Genomic DNA, 17,859 nt, shown 5'->3' on the forward strand with positions numbered 1-17,859 from the left:
TGGGATAATCTAAGGAAACAGAGTTTTCACAGACCTTCCATCTGCCCAAATTGTAAACAGGCAGAAGAAACTAAGGAACATCTCCTAAACTCATGTCTGTTAGCAACCCGACTTTGGGAGAAGGTTAGCTTTAGATGTCAAAGAGATGGACGAAATAAGGAGGATTTAACCAGCACTATTCGTTCTTGGGCACCTCACCCTTATAAAAGAAAAATCTTAAACACCTTATGGAAGCTAATACCAGGTTTCCTCATGTGGAAAATCTCGAAAGAGAGAAATAGCCGCATCTTCAAAGACCATTCCTCTCCCATAGAAGTTATATGGATCAATATATGTCAAAACATACGAAAAACCTTGATGCTCCAAACGTGGCTTGATGATGATATCCCATCCACACCACAGGAACAAAATATATGGCTGAATTGGAACCTTCAGTGGAACCATGAGCAGGTACACCTAAGGAAAATCCCTCCTTCTGGAGATACACCTGACAAGTGGACTCCATGCCGACCACACATGGTACTGCTCAACTTTGATGGAGCATCAAATGGAAACCTAGGTAAAGCAGGATTTGGGGGAATATTTAGAAATCACAAGGGCAATGTTCTCCAAACATTCATGGGGTCAATAGGTTGGGATACAAACAACTCAGCCGAATTAGAAGGAATTTGGCAAGGACTTCTCCTGGCTCAAAACAATAGATTCTTCCCACTCATAATTGAAGGGGACTCTCAGATCTTAATTAACATGATCAACCAGATCTTACAGGGAACTCCAGCACATAAAGTGGGTAGCAGTTGGAGATTGGCGTAAACGCTGGAACAGATTGAATAGTGGCTACTCATTCATAGAGGAGTTACCATCAGGCACACTCGTCGGAATGGTAACAAAGTATCAGACCTCCTAGCAAACATTGGCGTTGAAAGTGGTAAGACTCTTCATGTAGGAGCTCTTAGCACTATAGCAAATACTCATCAATTGTAGGATTTCAATGATCTAGTGCAAAAGGAAAGGGAATATGCAGAGGAAATGCACCTGGATGCGGGTGTCAACAACGACATTTAAATGACAAGACGGATTGCCGACGGGTTGGGAAGCCACCTGGCTAAGTGCTTCGTCCTGAGAGCTCACCATAGATGGATTAAAAACACCTTGCAGGTGACGTTTATTGACTCCGAAAGCTGTGAGAAGCTCATCTCCTTCAACACCATGGCCCCTGCAAACCGTTTTGTTACTCCTCCCCTTCTCCATGGCGTTTTTCCTCCTCAAGCGGCTGAACCGTGTTTGAGAACTGCTACAGGTAGTCGCTACCTAATTCTCCCTTGTTAGAATTTTGGTAATGGTTTTCATTTTTCGCATTCTTGTCATTGTCTTCTTGATTGTGGTTTGCCCACCCCTGCTCCCGCTCATCGTCGCCTTCATTCCAATTCTTCCGCTATCAATTTAGCCATGGCTCGCCTCAGGAACCGCATGTACAGTAGGCATGGAGGTTCGCATGGAGGTTTTAACCGCTCGCGAGCTTCTACTAGTTCCACCTTTGACTCCCCGGACTCAACTACTGAAGTGCCCAACTCACTCATTAACCCCACTCATAGCTACCTGAATACTAGAAGTGGGAGAGGTTGGAGGGACAATGTTGTCCACACTGTGGATCTCCCACTCCCTCCTCTTTTTGGCCCTCACAGTACACAATTTCATTTCTGCAGTTCACTAAATAGGCCTACAATCACTGCTACCATCACAATTTCTTTTAAGGAAGAGTCTGCAACGCAAGCTACTTTGTCCAGTCGTAGGAAAAAGCAGAACAGGGAAGAGATAGGTAGTCATGGGATTAGCAGCAAGCAACAAGGTGAAATCAGTAAGGCTCTGCATGACAAAGATAACGCTGGGGACGCTGGTAAGCGACAGATGGATGATGAAGGCACTGTAGATTCTTCAACTGTTCAAGGTCCCGACGCGTCTGAAGAGGATGAAGATTGGTATCAGTTTGCCTACCAGATTGAGGAAGAGCCAGCTCTGGAGGAACCTCCAGCCTAACACGTGGCCTCATGCAAAGGTCTCCAGCTCCCAGGTGGATTTGTCTCACTTTTTGTGGTTTTTGGTCTCTCGCAAAGGTGTCCGACTTCCAGGCAGATATGTTTCTATGATTGGTGGTTTTGTGGTCTGGATGTGTTCTGTCTTCACACCAAGTGTCTTGAATTCTCTGGTTGACTCTATGCTAGGTGGAAATGGCATACTGTTACTTGGTTATGTCCCTATCTTTTTGGTTCAGGATCCTCTTTGTTCATTTTGGAAAACCAAGGTCTACTTTGAAATAGTTATTCTGGTTCAATGGCTGGTTTCCCCCATAACAGGGGCAGCCTTCAAAGCTTCTTGGACTGGTTTCCCCTCTGTTGGGGTAGTCTAATACCAACAGTTGCATTCTGTGATGATGACTGATGCTTAACATCTCTGAGATCAGGTTTCTCTGTAACCTTTTTTGTGTTATATTAATAGATCAGTACTACTTAGAAAAAAAAACCTATGTTTAATACAATTAACAATTAAGACACAAACATATCAATTTAAGATGATATTATCTAATTACAACTGAAAACTTGATTGTGACAGTGCGCCCTAAGTCGGACAGCTTGTAGACAGCTATTGTCTTGCGCCTATACCGAGGTTGTTATTTTACTTAACATTCACGTTATCTTATATAAAGACAACGATTTGTTGGGCTCTTTGTTTTTTGGGGGTAGTCGACTAAGAAGAACGCGACAAGTTTTACTAACAAGATTTCTCGGACATCAATCCCTCTTCTGTCGCTTTCATATATGCTGATACGATTAGAGACAACTTGTTTATTGTTGCATTTGGAACTACTACACGAAGGGGTACTTTAAGACAATTTTTTAAGAGAAAAGAAATATTTTGTCTTCAAAATTTCAATATGAGGTGATAGTAAAAAAAGGTAAAGGTAAAGGATTAGGGGTCTGTCTACTAGCATTCACTGAGTGGTTGGTTTACCATGGTTGTGAAGTGATATTCAACAAAGGAAAAGCATTCATGAGACACATAGCCACGGGGCAGGTGAAGCAGATCGGGGTTCGTGTGAAGAACCTATATAAGCTAGATGTGGAAGAATGTGCTACATTAAGCACTAAGGTGGAGAAAGTGAAGGTCACGATGTCGATGAAATTTGGCACAAAATACTTGGTCATTTGTGTCATGGTAACTCGAATATTATAAAACAAATAACCACTCGCCTCTCTAAAGGAGCACTTAAGCAATAGGATATATGCAAAGGATGTACATTACAAAAGTACATGAAATCCACATTCCATGATCAGGACAACAAAGCACATGCAGTCCTAGAAAGGATCCACTATGATGTTTATGGACCTTTCTTGATAACCTACACTATCAGACACAAATATTTTTTCACTTTTATTGATGACTTCTCACAGAAGTGTTGGATCTTCTTCACGTGGAATAAAGATGAGACATTCTCTGAGTTCGTAGAATTCAAGACACTAGTTGAAAATGAAGCTAGCAAGAAGGTGAAGGCTCTGCTGTAGAGGCTGCAACACCCTCCAAAATTTTGGCTTGCAGTTAAATTTCAGAGCCTACTATGGATATTGTGATCAATCATTCCTTAGTCACTTATTGGTAAGTTGATGATCTCAAGCTCCCCTTTTCGATCTTAAGAGTCGTTTATGATTTTATCTTTACATAGAATGTGTCATCTTTGGGCATGGGGGTAATTGCTTGTCATGCAAAGGGAGGTTTGTTTTGCTTCAAGGGGAAATATTTATGAGAATGATACATGTTTAACACTCATTTCACACACTCTTACACAAGTGTCCCCTTTATCCTCCCGAAGTCTATAATCAAAGCCGCACTTGCCGTAAGCTGCCACAAAGGTTGTTGCATTAAGTGAAGTATGTGTTATATGTTCTGGATGGTCTATGTTGTATCGATAAGTTTTCATGTGTGTGATCGTAGTGAAGTTTTATCACTATTCACATAAGTTCCACTGATCCCACACTTAGCTAAATTTCAGAGTTTCCTTAGCAACCTAGCCTCATCCAACTTTCCTGAACTACATACTTCACATATGTAACCCTCAAGCTTTTCCATTTCTTGTTCAAACCGTGCAATGCACAGAAATCCCAACCTCCCTTACCATTCAAAAATGCACAGTGGTTTCCTCTAGTGTCCTTCCCTCAGCCGGAACCCACTATCTCCAAAAACTATCGCTAATGATGAAAAATGATTTTTGGGTAAGGCCAAAACCCCTTTCATATCAATATTCAACCCTGAGACCTGTGGGTTTTGGCCCACAAACTTATCGGAAGAATTATTCGTGGCCTTAGCCTTTAAAAACCAGGACCATACGACTTAGTCGATTTTTCTTTATAAATTGGGACCAAAACACTTTATTGGAAATACACAGGAATACACGGGAAAACACACAGTCGAAAGCATGGACAGACTTCAAAAAGAATGAACCCGCGTTCATAAATCGTTGGGTCCCCACATCCGGTCCATCGGCATTCCGCTGCGCTCTCCATTCACCGATCTTTGCCGTCCATTACTTTCTTGGATCCAACGGTCAACATTCACTTTGAATATTCAAACTGGCGCTTCAATCCTCCACTGTCGATCTACACTTAGTGGATCCGATGGTCCACATCAATTTTAGGTGGACAAATAGCACAAGGATTAGCCCCCTGATAAAGCAGTTTCCTCTCTCCTCCTCGCTACTACGTGTCAATCACTAAGTGGAATCGGGTTCTCACCCTTCAATATCACTTACTACATTTCGCTCACCCAAAATACCACTTCCACTGTTTCGAAACCACTTTTTTTCACGAAATAACTTCCTTGCTCTTCCACCATGTGATGACCATCGATCTGTTCCATCAGACGGTTCTGATGGTTCCTTAAGGTTCCTTTGTATTTTGATCTGGACTGTTGATCTCTGAGATCCAACGGATCCTGTGCATTCTCTCATTCGTCTGCCATTTGATGGATTCTGCACTTAAAATACAGTTCTGCGACCGACTCTGTCTACACACGACACACCATATATAACAATATTTTCGTTAATGAATGGATCGCCATCGATCGTTATAGTGATCGATGGTCGATCAACAATATCGTAACACATGAATTAAGCCATCATCACATATATATATATACGGATAACACGAAAAGGCATTATTACATATACACACACTGAAATCCACACAATATCAACACTGAACACACTTTATATTATACACGATATGATTACAGATCTAAGGCATTTCAGCATTGGGAGCAAATTCCCCTTCAACTGCATTTTGATCACTCTGTTCTCACAAATTTACTTTGTTCTCACTCTTTCCTATTGAACACGCAGGTTCATCATTTATAAACACATTAGATCGGATCACTGAAAGGATCCGATCAAATCCTCTCCATGAATCACTCAACTGTCCCTAATTCTCTCTACATGCATACATACATATGGCAGATTACATTAAATAAGTATTCTGAAGACTTTATCCATTCTATCAAACTAGCTGTATTTTAATAGAAATGTCCCATGTTTACTCCGATGGTCCACGTTGTGCTCCTTGTTCCGCTTTGGATTCCTTGTTTGATTAAGAGTGTCGAATGCTTCTGCATTAGGCTCAAGGATGTCATGTTTGTTCTAGGCCTAAAGAAAAATCTCATCTTTGTTGCAATTTTGGAAGACCATGGTTGTGAAGTGATATTAATCAAAGGAAAAGCGTTCCTAAGACACATAGCCACGGGACAGGTGAAGCAGATTAGGGTTCGTGTGAAGAACCTATATAATTTAGATGTGGAAGACTATGTTGCATTAAGCACTAAGGCAGAGAAAGTGCAGGTCGCGATGTCGATGAACTTTGGCACAAAATACTTGGCCATTTGCATCATGGCACCTCGAATATTATACAACAAATAACCACTAGCCTCCCTAAAGGAGCACTTAAGTAGTAGGATGTATGTGTAGGTTTTAATCCCATACAAAATTTACCTGCATACGAATTCTAAAACACAGAAAATAAACAATGCGAGAGCATAACACATAAAACACATATACACAGAGATTTTCCCCTGGATCCCGAAACCAGGACTACCAACTTGATTTTTTCATTATGTTACTTTCAATGTTATAATACATATTTCTACATGCCGAAGTATCCAATACCATGGACCGAAAACCATCGCGTCTAATACCATGGACTGAAAACCATCACGTCCAAAAACATGTGCGAAAATCATGCACAAAACCATAGGTGGGTCCGCCCATCCTAACATAGGGTCCAAAACCAAAATTTTCTGGGGCGCTGCCCCGGAACCCATAAAGTGGGGTTACAGGTATGCCTCAAACCCCCTGTGACCCCCCCCTCGCTACACAATCGGCGCAACGAAGGCGGGCTCCTCCCTCCCTCTAACCCCCCGGTTAACTACGTGGGCTAGTCGTGGAAATAATATAACACAACCCAACAGTATGCAAAGGATGTACATTGCGGAAGTACATAAAATCCACATTCCCATGATCGGGACAACAAAGCACATGCAGTCCTAGAAAGGATCCACTATCGTGTTTATGGACCTTTCTCGAAAACCTCCACTGCCATATACAAATATTTTGTCATTTTTGTTGATGACTTCTCATGGAAGTGTTGGATCTTCTTCATGTGGAAGAAAGATGAGACATTATCCAAGTTCGTATAATTCAAGGCAATGGTTAAAAAAGAAGCTAGCAAGAAGGTGAAGGCTCTATTGTAGCAACTGCAACACCCTCCAAAATTTTGGCCTGCACTTAAATATCGGAACCTACTATGGATGTTGTGATCGATTGTTTCTTAGTCACTTATTGGTAAGTTTATGATCTCAAGCTCCCCTTTTCGATCTTAAGAGTCGTTCATGCTTTTATATTTACATAGAATATGTCATCTTTGGGCATGGGAGTTATCGCTTGTCATGCAAAGGGAGGTTTGCTTTTCTTCAAGGGGAAATATTTATGAGAATGGGTTGTCCTCACCACATAGACGTGTTTCACACTCATTTCACACACTCTTACACAAGTGTTGCTTTTATCCTCCCAAAGTCTATCATCAGAGTCACACTTATCGTAAGCTGCCACAAAGGTTGTTGTGTTAAGAGAAGTATGCGTTATATGTTCTGGATGGTCTATGTTGTATCTCTAAGTTTTCAAGTGTGTGATTATAGTCAAGTTTTATCACTATTCACATCAGTTTCATTAATCCCACACTTCGCCAAATTTTGGAGTTTCCTTAGCAACCTAACCTCATCCAACTTTCCTGAATTTTGCACTTCACATATGTAACCCTCAAGACTTTCCCTTTCCTGTTGGAACTGTGAAATGTGCAGAAATTCCAACCTCCTTTAGCATTCAAAACTGCAAAGTGATTTCCTCCAATCTCCTTCCTTCAGCGGGAACCCATTGTCTCAAGAAATTGTGTAGTTTTGTCCCTTGACTACCCAGTCTACCTTGCATCCTGAAACTGTGTAGATGTGTCCTCCTAGGGCCTCATCCCATAGCAGTGGCTTGCATCCTAAAACTATGTAAATGTGTCTCCCCAGGGCCTCATCCCGCAATAGTCATTGCCCGCTGAAACTACACAATTATGTCTCTCAGGGGCCATGAAGAATGATGACATGATAGATGACTCTCAAGGAGCTAAGGAGAAAAATAAGAAGATCGAGAAACCGAAGGTATGAGAGAATATCAGTACCGCATGAAGAATCCATCTGATGCATAACCCTTTGGAGGCTAGGTATGGAAAACAAAGAACATCTTTTGAAATACACCTCTTAGTGTAGCTTAAAATATTTCTTATCATTATCGAATCATTCTATCTTCAATGACATGGATGGTTGCAAGAACTGAAAGTCATTCCATGTGTTTCCTCTTCATGTCTTGCTCCCTTTCACTTGTTTATTACATAACTTAGAAGATGAAGACTATTACCGTTTGTTTATTTAAGCTACGGAGGTTGTGACCAACATGATCTTATGACTAACCAGGCATGATGCAAGGAATCCTAGGTGGGATGAAATATGTTTGATGATATGTATATAGTCAGTACACTCTTTTGCATTAATCCTTGCTTTGTATCTTACATGTACCCTCACTGCTTATCAAATTTGGCTACCTGCTGCCAGTAGTCTCTTAGCTCTTTCCTGACAAAGCAGGGGAAGGAATTTCGTTCAACCTGATTTATTCAAGGCTCTTCATAGAAAGTATAGAGCTAAGAGAAGGAGATGTAGAATCTCACTGTAAAACTCTTGAAAATACTTTGCATGTTCAAATCTATCCAAATGATTAAGCTGCCACTCAACAACATTGTCAATCTTGGAAGACTCAAGAAAGATCACATCTCTAGATATTATAAACTTCTTATTCACTTTATCATAGAGATGGTATTATTTGGAGGTATGAGTATTCAAAGAAGATACATTTGTGACTCATTGCACTAAGTTTTTTTATCTGTTCCTTAGGTATCAAGGCATAACAGAAGGAACCAAAAACCCTGAGATGCCTCACTGAAGGAATGTGGCCATACCACATTTCATAAGGAGCCTTGTTTCTGATAGCATGAGATGGACACCTATTATTTATATACGCAACACATAGAACCACATCAGCCCATAACCTTATGAACTTAACATGTGAACTATGCCAAGTTCATAGTGAAAGTAATACATTCTAGTGAACTATGTGTTGAAAAATGCAACAAGAAATTCTCAATTTGATTTTTCCTTGATTAAATTGAAAAAATTAAAACTTCCACATCAATAGACAACTTGAATGATGTTAACTTGTGTGACATGGCTTGTGTCACGTAGTTTACTTAGTAAATTCGAATTGGAGGAGTTAGAGTTAAGTTCTCCATATGTGATTGCTAGTTTATAGCAATACAGGTCAATTATCTCAGGTTATTGTCAGTTAAACTAGTTCTAACTTTTGCAGGAACTAGTGGAAGGTCATTTAAGCAGTGGGACTTCAGTCAAAATCAGTGATCATCTAGTTAACTGATCAATATACCCAAGATAGTTAGGGCATGCAGAGAAGTCGAGTTCCCTAAGGTTGGTGGAGATTCCGAGGAAGTTTCAATTTCTTGTAGCTCACACAGTTGTAAAAACTTACTATAACCATGGTGGAGGAGGTAGCTTGAGTAGGAGCTTCTTGTGAAATTGGAGAGGGAATGATTGTTGGTAGAATTAATAGCCTACCAACAATTTGTTTTGCACCACACTTCAATGTTTTGGGCAAGGTTTTTGAGGGTGGATAATTTTTTTTGATACTTTTTGGTCATGCACATCCTCACTAACTATCTTGGGAGGTCTGTAATAGTTCCTTGCATGCACGTCCTCACTAAATATGTTTTGGGATGTCTGTACTAGTTCCTTGAAAATTCCTGTTTGTCAAGGCTTAACTACTTATGATCTTAGGTGCTCACAATAGTGCAACAGTTTATGGCACTCTCCAAATCACCATTCTTGGAAGGATCCAACAAAACGACTTGAGAGGAAGATGAGAAGGGCACACTCTTATTGGAACTAACCTAGAACTAGTGGAATGGGTTGGTCCCAATGGTTTTGAGTTGTACTGGTCTAATTTGGTGTTTCAGATTGGCTAAGGTTGATCTTGTATTGAACTAACCTTAAAACACCAAAGTGACTAGTTCTCTACTAAACTGACCGATTCTAAAGAATGTAGTGCAACATAGAATGTAGTTGTGCATATTAATCCAAAGTTCTTATGAACTTTACCATGTTCATAAAATGATTTTTGTTCTCAACCTATTAATTTATCAATTTAACTTTGAGGACCAATAAGATAATTGATGGTCTTATTTGGCCTCTTCCCAAGGTAGACAAACCATATAATTGATATTATTCATACAATATATTTTTTCCATTCATTTATTTGATTCATATTTCCAAGATTTGAAACTAATGCTAGCATTAGTTTATAAACATTAAATGCTACCTATAACCATGAAAACACTGACCATAACCATGGAAACATTGAAGAGGGCCAGATGGTTGTGTGCATGTTGGTGTGGTGTATAAGGAACAAGACACTTGTTAGTCTTCTTATTCTTCTCCTGAGAAAAATCAGCGACTACCTTCAGATTTAGTTGCAACTTCAGACTTCTTTGCAGGGTGCACAACCTCTCCTCTACTTTAGCTTGACAACCCAACTTCAACCAAGTGTGCTGAGAAAATGTCATATTTTGATTCTTGTAACACTTATCCATTAAGTAGAGCACTTACTGGAACAAAATACCATTATGGGGATATTCCATTCTAGTTCAACAAGTTATATGATGTGGAACTGTCCAAATAGAGAAAACAAAAGCTTTTTCACACTTATCAACTCTCCAGTTTTATTAACCCTTCAATCTTGTCTTCATGCAATCAAGCTTTAAAACAAAGCTAGACCTAATCCACTCCCATAAGGCATCATAGCCTATATGGAAATCTCTAAACCCACCCCATTGGAGGTGTCAATCCTGATTTCATGCATCTATTGGACTCAAGACTAGCTCGCATATTGATTAGTCCACTGATATATCGAACTTATCCTCATGCAAGTGAATTGGAATAGACTATAGCTCATGCAAATGTTGAAATGAAGGTGTCTTGGATGGTGGATTCCATGCACCAATCCTATCTCATGTTGTTGTTTTTGGTACTTGTAGTATAATTTTAATGAAATGAAACACTAACCTTCAAATAATCAAAATAACCATTTTTGATGTCAACCTTGTCAATATTATAACTTCATTTGTACTCTTATCACATGCTTATGTCTTTTCTTCATTGTTGTAATGCAATCAATTTAGTGTTTAGTTACAAGTCATCACCATAACAAAAACCATAGCAACTTTTAACCTTTAAGCCTAATTATTTCCAACACTAGGATAATGTTGTAATTTTCTCTAATATCATCTGTAACAAACCCAACACCTTGAGTGTTATCCAAGCAATGGGGTCAACTTCTTTGGAAACACACAAAGGGAGAGAGAGATATTATCACTTTAAAAGTTAACTTGCTTACGATAATGGCTATGGGTATCACTTGAGATGAACCCAACACCTTGAGTGTTATCGAAGCGATACGATCAACTTATCTCAAAACACACAAAGAGAGAGAGATATTATCACATCAAAAGTTAACTTCCCTGCAATAATGGCTACAGGTATCACTTGAAGTGTCATTTATGTAGTGATGTAGGGTATAGTGTCACATAGACCAAGTGATGTAGGATAGGGTTGAAAGGCTAGGTTAACTCAAGGGTTGGGAGCCGAGACTAGTGGATTGGTTCCTGGGGGTCTTGTAGCACCTGAGGGAGGTCTATAAAGAGTTGGTTAGTTGGTTCCACTTCCTTAACTGCACTCAGGGAGTTTAATCATATCATAGTAAGTCTTCATCACATGTTTACCCCGGTGGACCGAATATCTCGGGTAAATGTGGGAGGAGGGCGTTACATAATATAAATCCTTTATTCAAGTAGAAGCTTGTGTATTTATTTGTCTTATATTTGCATGCTTATAATTTCCTCTAACTAATAATAACTTATCTCCACTTCGTCATGTAAGAAAATTGTGTCTTGATTTGTGCAATGACCCACTCAATCATGCTAGACATTGGGTCGTGACTTGTCTTAAGGATGCTTGTTTACAAAGGGAGACCCCTCTCGACTCCTTTAATGCAATTTCTACTCACAAGTCTATGAAATATATTGGATGACTATATGGATGACTATCAAGTTATCACAATATATTAACTTGATTGTGTGGATATTTGTCTTGCACACTATGTTATTTGTCTTTACTGGACATATTATTTATATGCAATATGGATATTTTATTTCCCCATAGTATGTTGGTTACTTTCAAATGTAGTTTTGGTGCCATTGACAAAAAGTGTGGTCCTTGGTGCTCCTCCAATTAACCAATGTACTTCACTGGTTCCTACTTTCAGAGTTCAGCCAAAAGACCCAATTACCAGGTTGTCGAACGATGTTGGTATTGGTACTATATTGTTCACTAAAATAACCTTTATTGCTACTATATCGTCGCAATTTTTTTACTCTTGGCTAATTCAATTTCTTTATTTCCTCTTGCCCCAACTTAGATACATATGTGTCACGTTTTCTTGTGAGATTTCAGTTATGAGATGAAGTAATAAACATACATATTTGTGAACACTAGGAAATCTATTGCATCCTCACTTATTCAGAGCGTGACAACACAACTCTCCTCTTCGATCTTTACCCCGACTGTCCCATGGGAATAATCCTCTTTGTGAAGTTGTTTAATGGGCAATGCAGACGTGTCTGTCTTCCTCGGGATCCTCTCACTCATCGACGGCGAGGAACCATGCCCTTCCATCGAACGGTTGGAGGCGCTCCTGGTGGGTTATCAATCTCCTAGGCAAGGAATGAGGGTTCATTTGTCACCCCTTGACGTCGGAGCTCGGTTTGGGGTTCCTGTTCTGGATGTGGGTTACTCGGGTCGAAGCTTGGAGGCACACCACTGTCTGCAAATACTGAGGAAGTCAAGTGCTGCCTCAACCTTGGATTTTGGTCTACTTTGCTCGCTTTCAGGTGGATAAACTTTACCCTGTCTATTTTTTGGCACTTCTTCTTTGAAGTTCGTTTTCCTTTCTTGCTATGGAATTGGCCGCATAACTTCGGTAAATGGTTCACGCAGGTTTTGGAAGCGGTGAGACCGGAAAGCGCTATCGATTGTATAGGTGGGGTAGCATTCCAGTCATATATGGAGCGAGCAATCTCTTCAGGTATGTTGTCCCCTGTACAGACTGAGCTGTGGAGAGATATTCGGGTTTGCTTGTTAACAATGCTTTTTCCTTGCCCTGCCTTTTAAGAGGGTTTCTTTAGTTTTGGACCTGGAGGGTTTCATTTTTATTTATTTTTTTCCTCTTCCTGGTTAGCTTCTCCAAGCTTGCTCACTACCGGCGGGGGTTACCTTTAATTTTTGTAATACAGTTGTAAAAGAACATCAATTAGTTACATTTTACCTCTTGGGTTCTCTTGGATCACTCATTTATATGGGCAGGAGCCTGAATATGCTTTTTTTTTAAACGTTGGAGGTTCCATGACTTTGTTTTAAAAGACTAAACATTGTTTTCTCCTTAGGAGTATCCGTGTAATTTTGTCGAAAGTTCTTCATGATTATGCTATGGTCGTCTGTATTTTTTTCTCTATATAGCACTTATGGGTTTTGTGTTCCTCTATGGAATAATCTTTCTATTTGGTAATAATTTTATTTTCAACATGTTTGTCCTGAAATATGTAGAAAAGATGGTTCTGCGTTGCTTTTTCTTACGAAACACCGCAGCCTGAATCTTTTTTGTAATTCTAGGCTTGCATGTATAGTTTTCCTCTAATATTTTGCAGTGGTTAACCTAGCCATTCCCCTGTGACGACCATGAATTCTGGAACCCAAAATCATGACCATGGTCGCAGGGTTTCGGATTCCAGTTGGTTTGAGGGTTCTTGCCTCTCGAATTCATCAATGTAGCTTATATTCACATGGGTGGCCTCTGTTCAAGGCTATCCTGTGATGATGCACCGACATCCGGTCACAGAGCCTACATGCACATATTTTCCCTTACGCTCTTTTTGTTTATCACAGATCTAATATATATTTTCTTTTTGGGTCTCTAATATACTTAACCGGTTCGGTGCTCTTTGAACAAGATCTTGTCCCTACTTGTTATCACTAGTTCTTATGTATGGCAATATATACTAGCTTTAGCAAAGATTACAGTCTTCGTTTGTAAATTCAGTTTCTATGGTAGCTTTTATTTGGTTATTGCAAAGATTACAGACTCTGTTTATTTTTTCAATTTCTACGGCAGCTTATATTTGGTTATTTTTAAGAGGAACTAGTCCTTTAAACTATAACACTTTTGCTTGAGAAGTTACAGTTTGGTGTTTGTTTCAGTTTTACCTTCATTTGAAAGGATTATAAATAAAGGTTGCCTCTCCAGCAGTATGTTCTGGTTCATTTATAATTTAATTGTATTACATTTCCACCGAGGCTCTAAGTTATGCTTATAGGTTTAATACCTGTATTCGAGTCTTTTAGGTTTCCAACCAGCGTAGATCTTAATTCCGCTTCCATTTTTTTCTTGGTATTTCTCTTGCCTACATAGACATGGTTGTCTCATCATATGTGGCAGGTCGCAGCTAGTCTGCTATAGTAGACTGCCTTCTCCTAGTTTTAATGTTTTACATTGAATAGATACATTTTGGAACCATTTAGGGTATAACTGTTAATCAAAAGGCAATGTTGTTAGTAACAGATAATTTGATAGCATTGATTAATTCCCAACCACTTAAAAGATATTTAGGTAAAATTCAAAAAGTAAAAAAAATAACTTATGCTTTATACTATTTACTAAGATAAAAAAATGGAAATTCTATGCACTCTAACACCGTCTTTCTTGTCTATAATTCTGTAGAAACAGTTGTAACCAAAAAGAAATCACTATGTTTAGATATAGTTTTATATAGATAAGATGCAGGACATTGGTTTCACCGACAGAGACTTTGGCCCACTCTACGAGGAACTAATTTCTAACATTATGAAAAGCTATAAAGTCCAATGCAAAAACATAATCCATTAATATTTTTAATTAGGAAATATTGCGCGATTGCAGGCCAGATTTAAACAACTAGAACAATGGAGCCTTCAAGGATTGCACCATAGAGAACTTTTAAGATAAACAAGGGTTACAAGAATATGTCTGAAAACAATGATAGAGGGGAACCTAAACCAGTAGGCAGCTGAGTAAAGGTAAATAGTCAGCACTAACTTAGCTAACAACTAACACAACAAAACAATCGTAGCCATTTTTCATTGATCACCTCAAACCTTCTGCAGGTTTTTAAATCCTTGGCCAGTTATGTTAGTTTTTTTTTTGCTCCGAAAGTGTTTTCACACTAGCTAGGAGGGTGCTTTATGGGATGTGAAAGGCATTTTGTTCAATAGCAACTACCTGAAAATTGGAATACCTGAAAACACTGAAAAATAACCACAAATGAGCCTATGAACAACATATGTATTTCCAGTTTTTAGGCTTTAGTAGAGATAGTAGGAATCATTATCATTATCATACGCCCACCTGAAACCTCATTCATAAGACATTTATTTCCAACTTCGTCAAAGTGTGAAAGGAATTGAAAAAATGCATTCAAATGGAAGAAAATATCTTTAAAATTTTACCAGATCCCGTCTTTAACCAGAGAGCTATTGTGGAATTGTTATGGAATTCCCTTCGATCAAAAGTTGTTGTTGCTTTTCATCCATGGAAGAAATAAGAAGGGCGACTGTTTCCTGCAAAAGAAAGATCCCGTCTTTAACCACGGAGCTGTTGCGCAGGAAAAATTCCATTGTTCTAGCATTCCATTTGATAAAAACTTTTCATCCTTGTGGAAGAAATAAGAAGGGTGGATGTTTCCTGCAAAAGAAAGAGAGAAGCATGCTCTTCAATCTCAACACTGCCAACGTCTTTTTCCACTAATGTCTCGTCTGGATGAAGAATCTGTATACTAAAGCAAGCCAGCTTGAACCCTTGTTCAGTTCAAATAGACAGTAACTGTTCGTTAACCTTTAGTTTTCAGAGGCATCCCTGGTCTTTGGAATTCGGTTAGGTTATGAAATTAATCAACGAGTTAGTTGAGCAGTGGTAACCGAGTTAGTTATGAGATTAACAAAGGAAATTATTTCAATCGTCTAACACCTAATCCGATGGTGTATACCCAGGAGAACAAGGATTAGAGGAGAGTTCATTTCAAAGAGAAACGACTTATGGCGTAATGAATACTAATATCATTTCTTTAATTATTTTTTTGTCATGTTTCTTTTTAAAAACATCTTCAATAAATACTAACACTATTTCTTTAAAATTGATTTGAATCATGTGTTTAAGTAAACATGCAATTACTTTCACACAAGAAAATCCACCTCAAAAATATCAACTTAACACATGATATAAAACAACATAAATATCGACCATCATCTCAAACCTCGCTATAACATCCACTTGACATACCATAAGAAAAAAATCATTAAATAAAATTAGCACAACATTACATATTCCAATATTCCGTAACCACTACCACACATTAATAATTATTATATCAAGTACTTGGATTTGATTAATTGATGTGAATTTTTCCCTAAGGTCTTGGTCCTGGTGATATTGAATGCATAGCCTTGAACTTGACAATTTGTAACTTTGTGTTTGGAACTTGGATTATTTTTTCGTGTTGTTTATCTGTGTTTTGCCAACCCAACTTGGATTTGATTCATTTACATAATATTATGCGTGGGTGTACCATTACCCGTTCTCAGTTTTTCTAGAACCGAGGTGACCTACAACCCTTCCACCTAGTCACAATCATTGTTTTTATTTCCATACCCTTAATCACATAGGTTGGGTGCATGGGAGGGGATTTAGGGTAACCAACTACCCCATTCCCTGCTACAATCAGTCATTTGCACTCCATCTTTTCGAAGGAGGAGGTTCTACTGTCGAGGGTTTGGTTTCCTGGTTTTTACACTGAAAGTTATGCAATTTGTCACTCAGGTATATTTCTTTGGCCTTGCTATCTCCTTTACATTGAGTCGAATGGAAGAGGTACAATGTTTTTAAAAGAAATTTAGTAGAATGGGTTCCAGTTTGATTACAGGAATAACCCAATTCCTTATGATATGTTCTTCCTAGATTTGATTTTAGGCTAAGCTTAGTTAGAATGATGGAACCTGAAAAGTGCTTCCTCCGCTATGGCGACATAACCAACTCCCCTCAGGTAAATCCCTTATATTTTTTTGCTTTCCTCCATGATTTCGCACATATACTTCCTTTAACTATTCCTTACTCATTTTATTATCATTCCTTTGAATTGCAGGTTCTCTTGGATTGAGTTCGGTGGGACTGGGAGGAGGTAGGGTTGGATGCTATTATTTCAGCTCTCGGGTATTTCCTATTCTTACCTATTCAGCCACACTCTGTTGTTTGTAATGCCAAACGTTTTTAAATTAGGTAGGCTACATATTAGGGTTTCATCTTGCCCTTACGGTTTTATTTTGATTTTCCTCCTTTGTTCTTCTGTCTGAGTACGAGGCTTCCCTTAATATCTACGGCTGGTATTATTAATGTATACTATAAGTTGATCAGATCTTTCTAGAGAAGTTTGCTCCCTGAATTTGTTGCATGGCACATTTTGGCTTGTTTCGGTGTAACAATTTTATCTACAATCATAAAGATGTGGGTTTTAGCAAATGTAAGCGTTCTGTTAAGTTTTCTGGTACTAAGGCTAAAACTGTGCATTCCTTCAATTTTTGTTGTAATTATTTTTTGTTTCAATACAAGTTTATATATATATATATATATATTGTATAATTGGTTCTATTTTCTTTTGTTTGTGTGAATTACAAGTTTCTTTGCTCAAGACCCCATGTATATAGAATTACCAGGTCGATTGTATATTCTTTTTTTCAGTTACAGGATACAAGGAGGGCAAGCTTATGTTTTGATAGCCCTTATTTTCTGTTTGAAATTAATTTATCATGAATAAATTAACCACAGAAAAATGTGTGTTTTTTATCCTCAAGTTAATCATTTTGAAGGCTTCAACGCATCTTCATTTTGTCTTTAACAACTAGTAGTTTCCTTTTCCCATCCTTCCACCGTAAATAAGTTACTCATCTATGTTTATTTTCCTTGTCTCTAGACTATTCCTTCGACTGTCAGCAACTGACCCGGATTGACGACTAATTTGGTGT

The sequence above is a fragment of the Pinus tabuliformis genome, chromosome 3_2, assembly GCF_031772625.1.
Source record: "Pinus tabuliformis cultivar Carrire ecotype Pingquan chromosome 3_2, CPIR1, whole genome shotgun sequence".
Taxonomy (NCBI): domain Eukaryota; kingdom Viridiplantae; phylum Streptophyta; class Pinopsida; order Pinales; family Pinaceae; genus Pinus; species Pinus tabuliformis.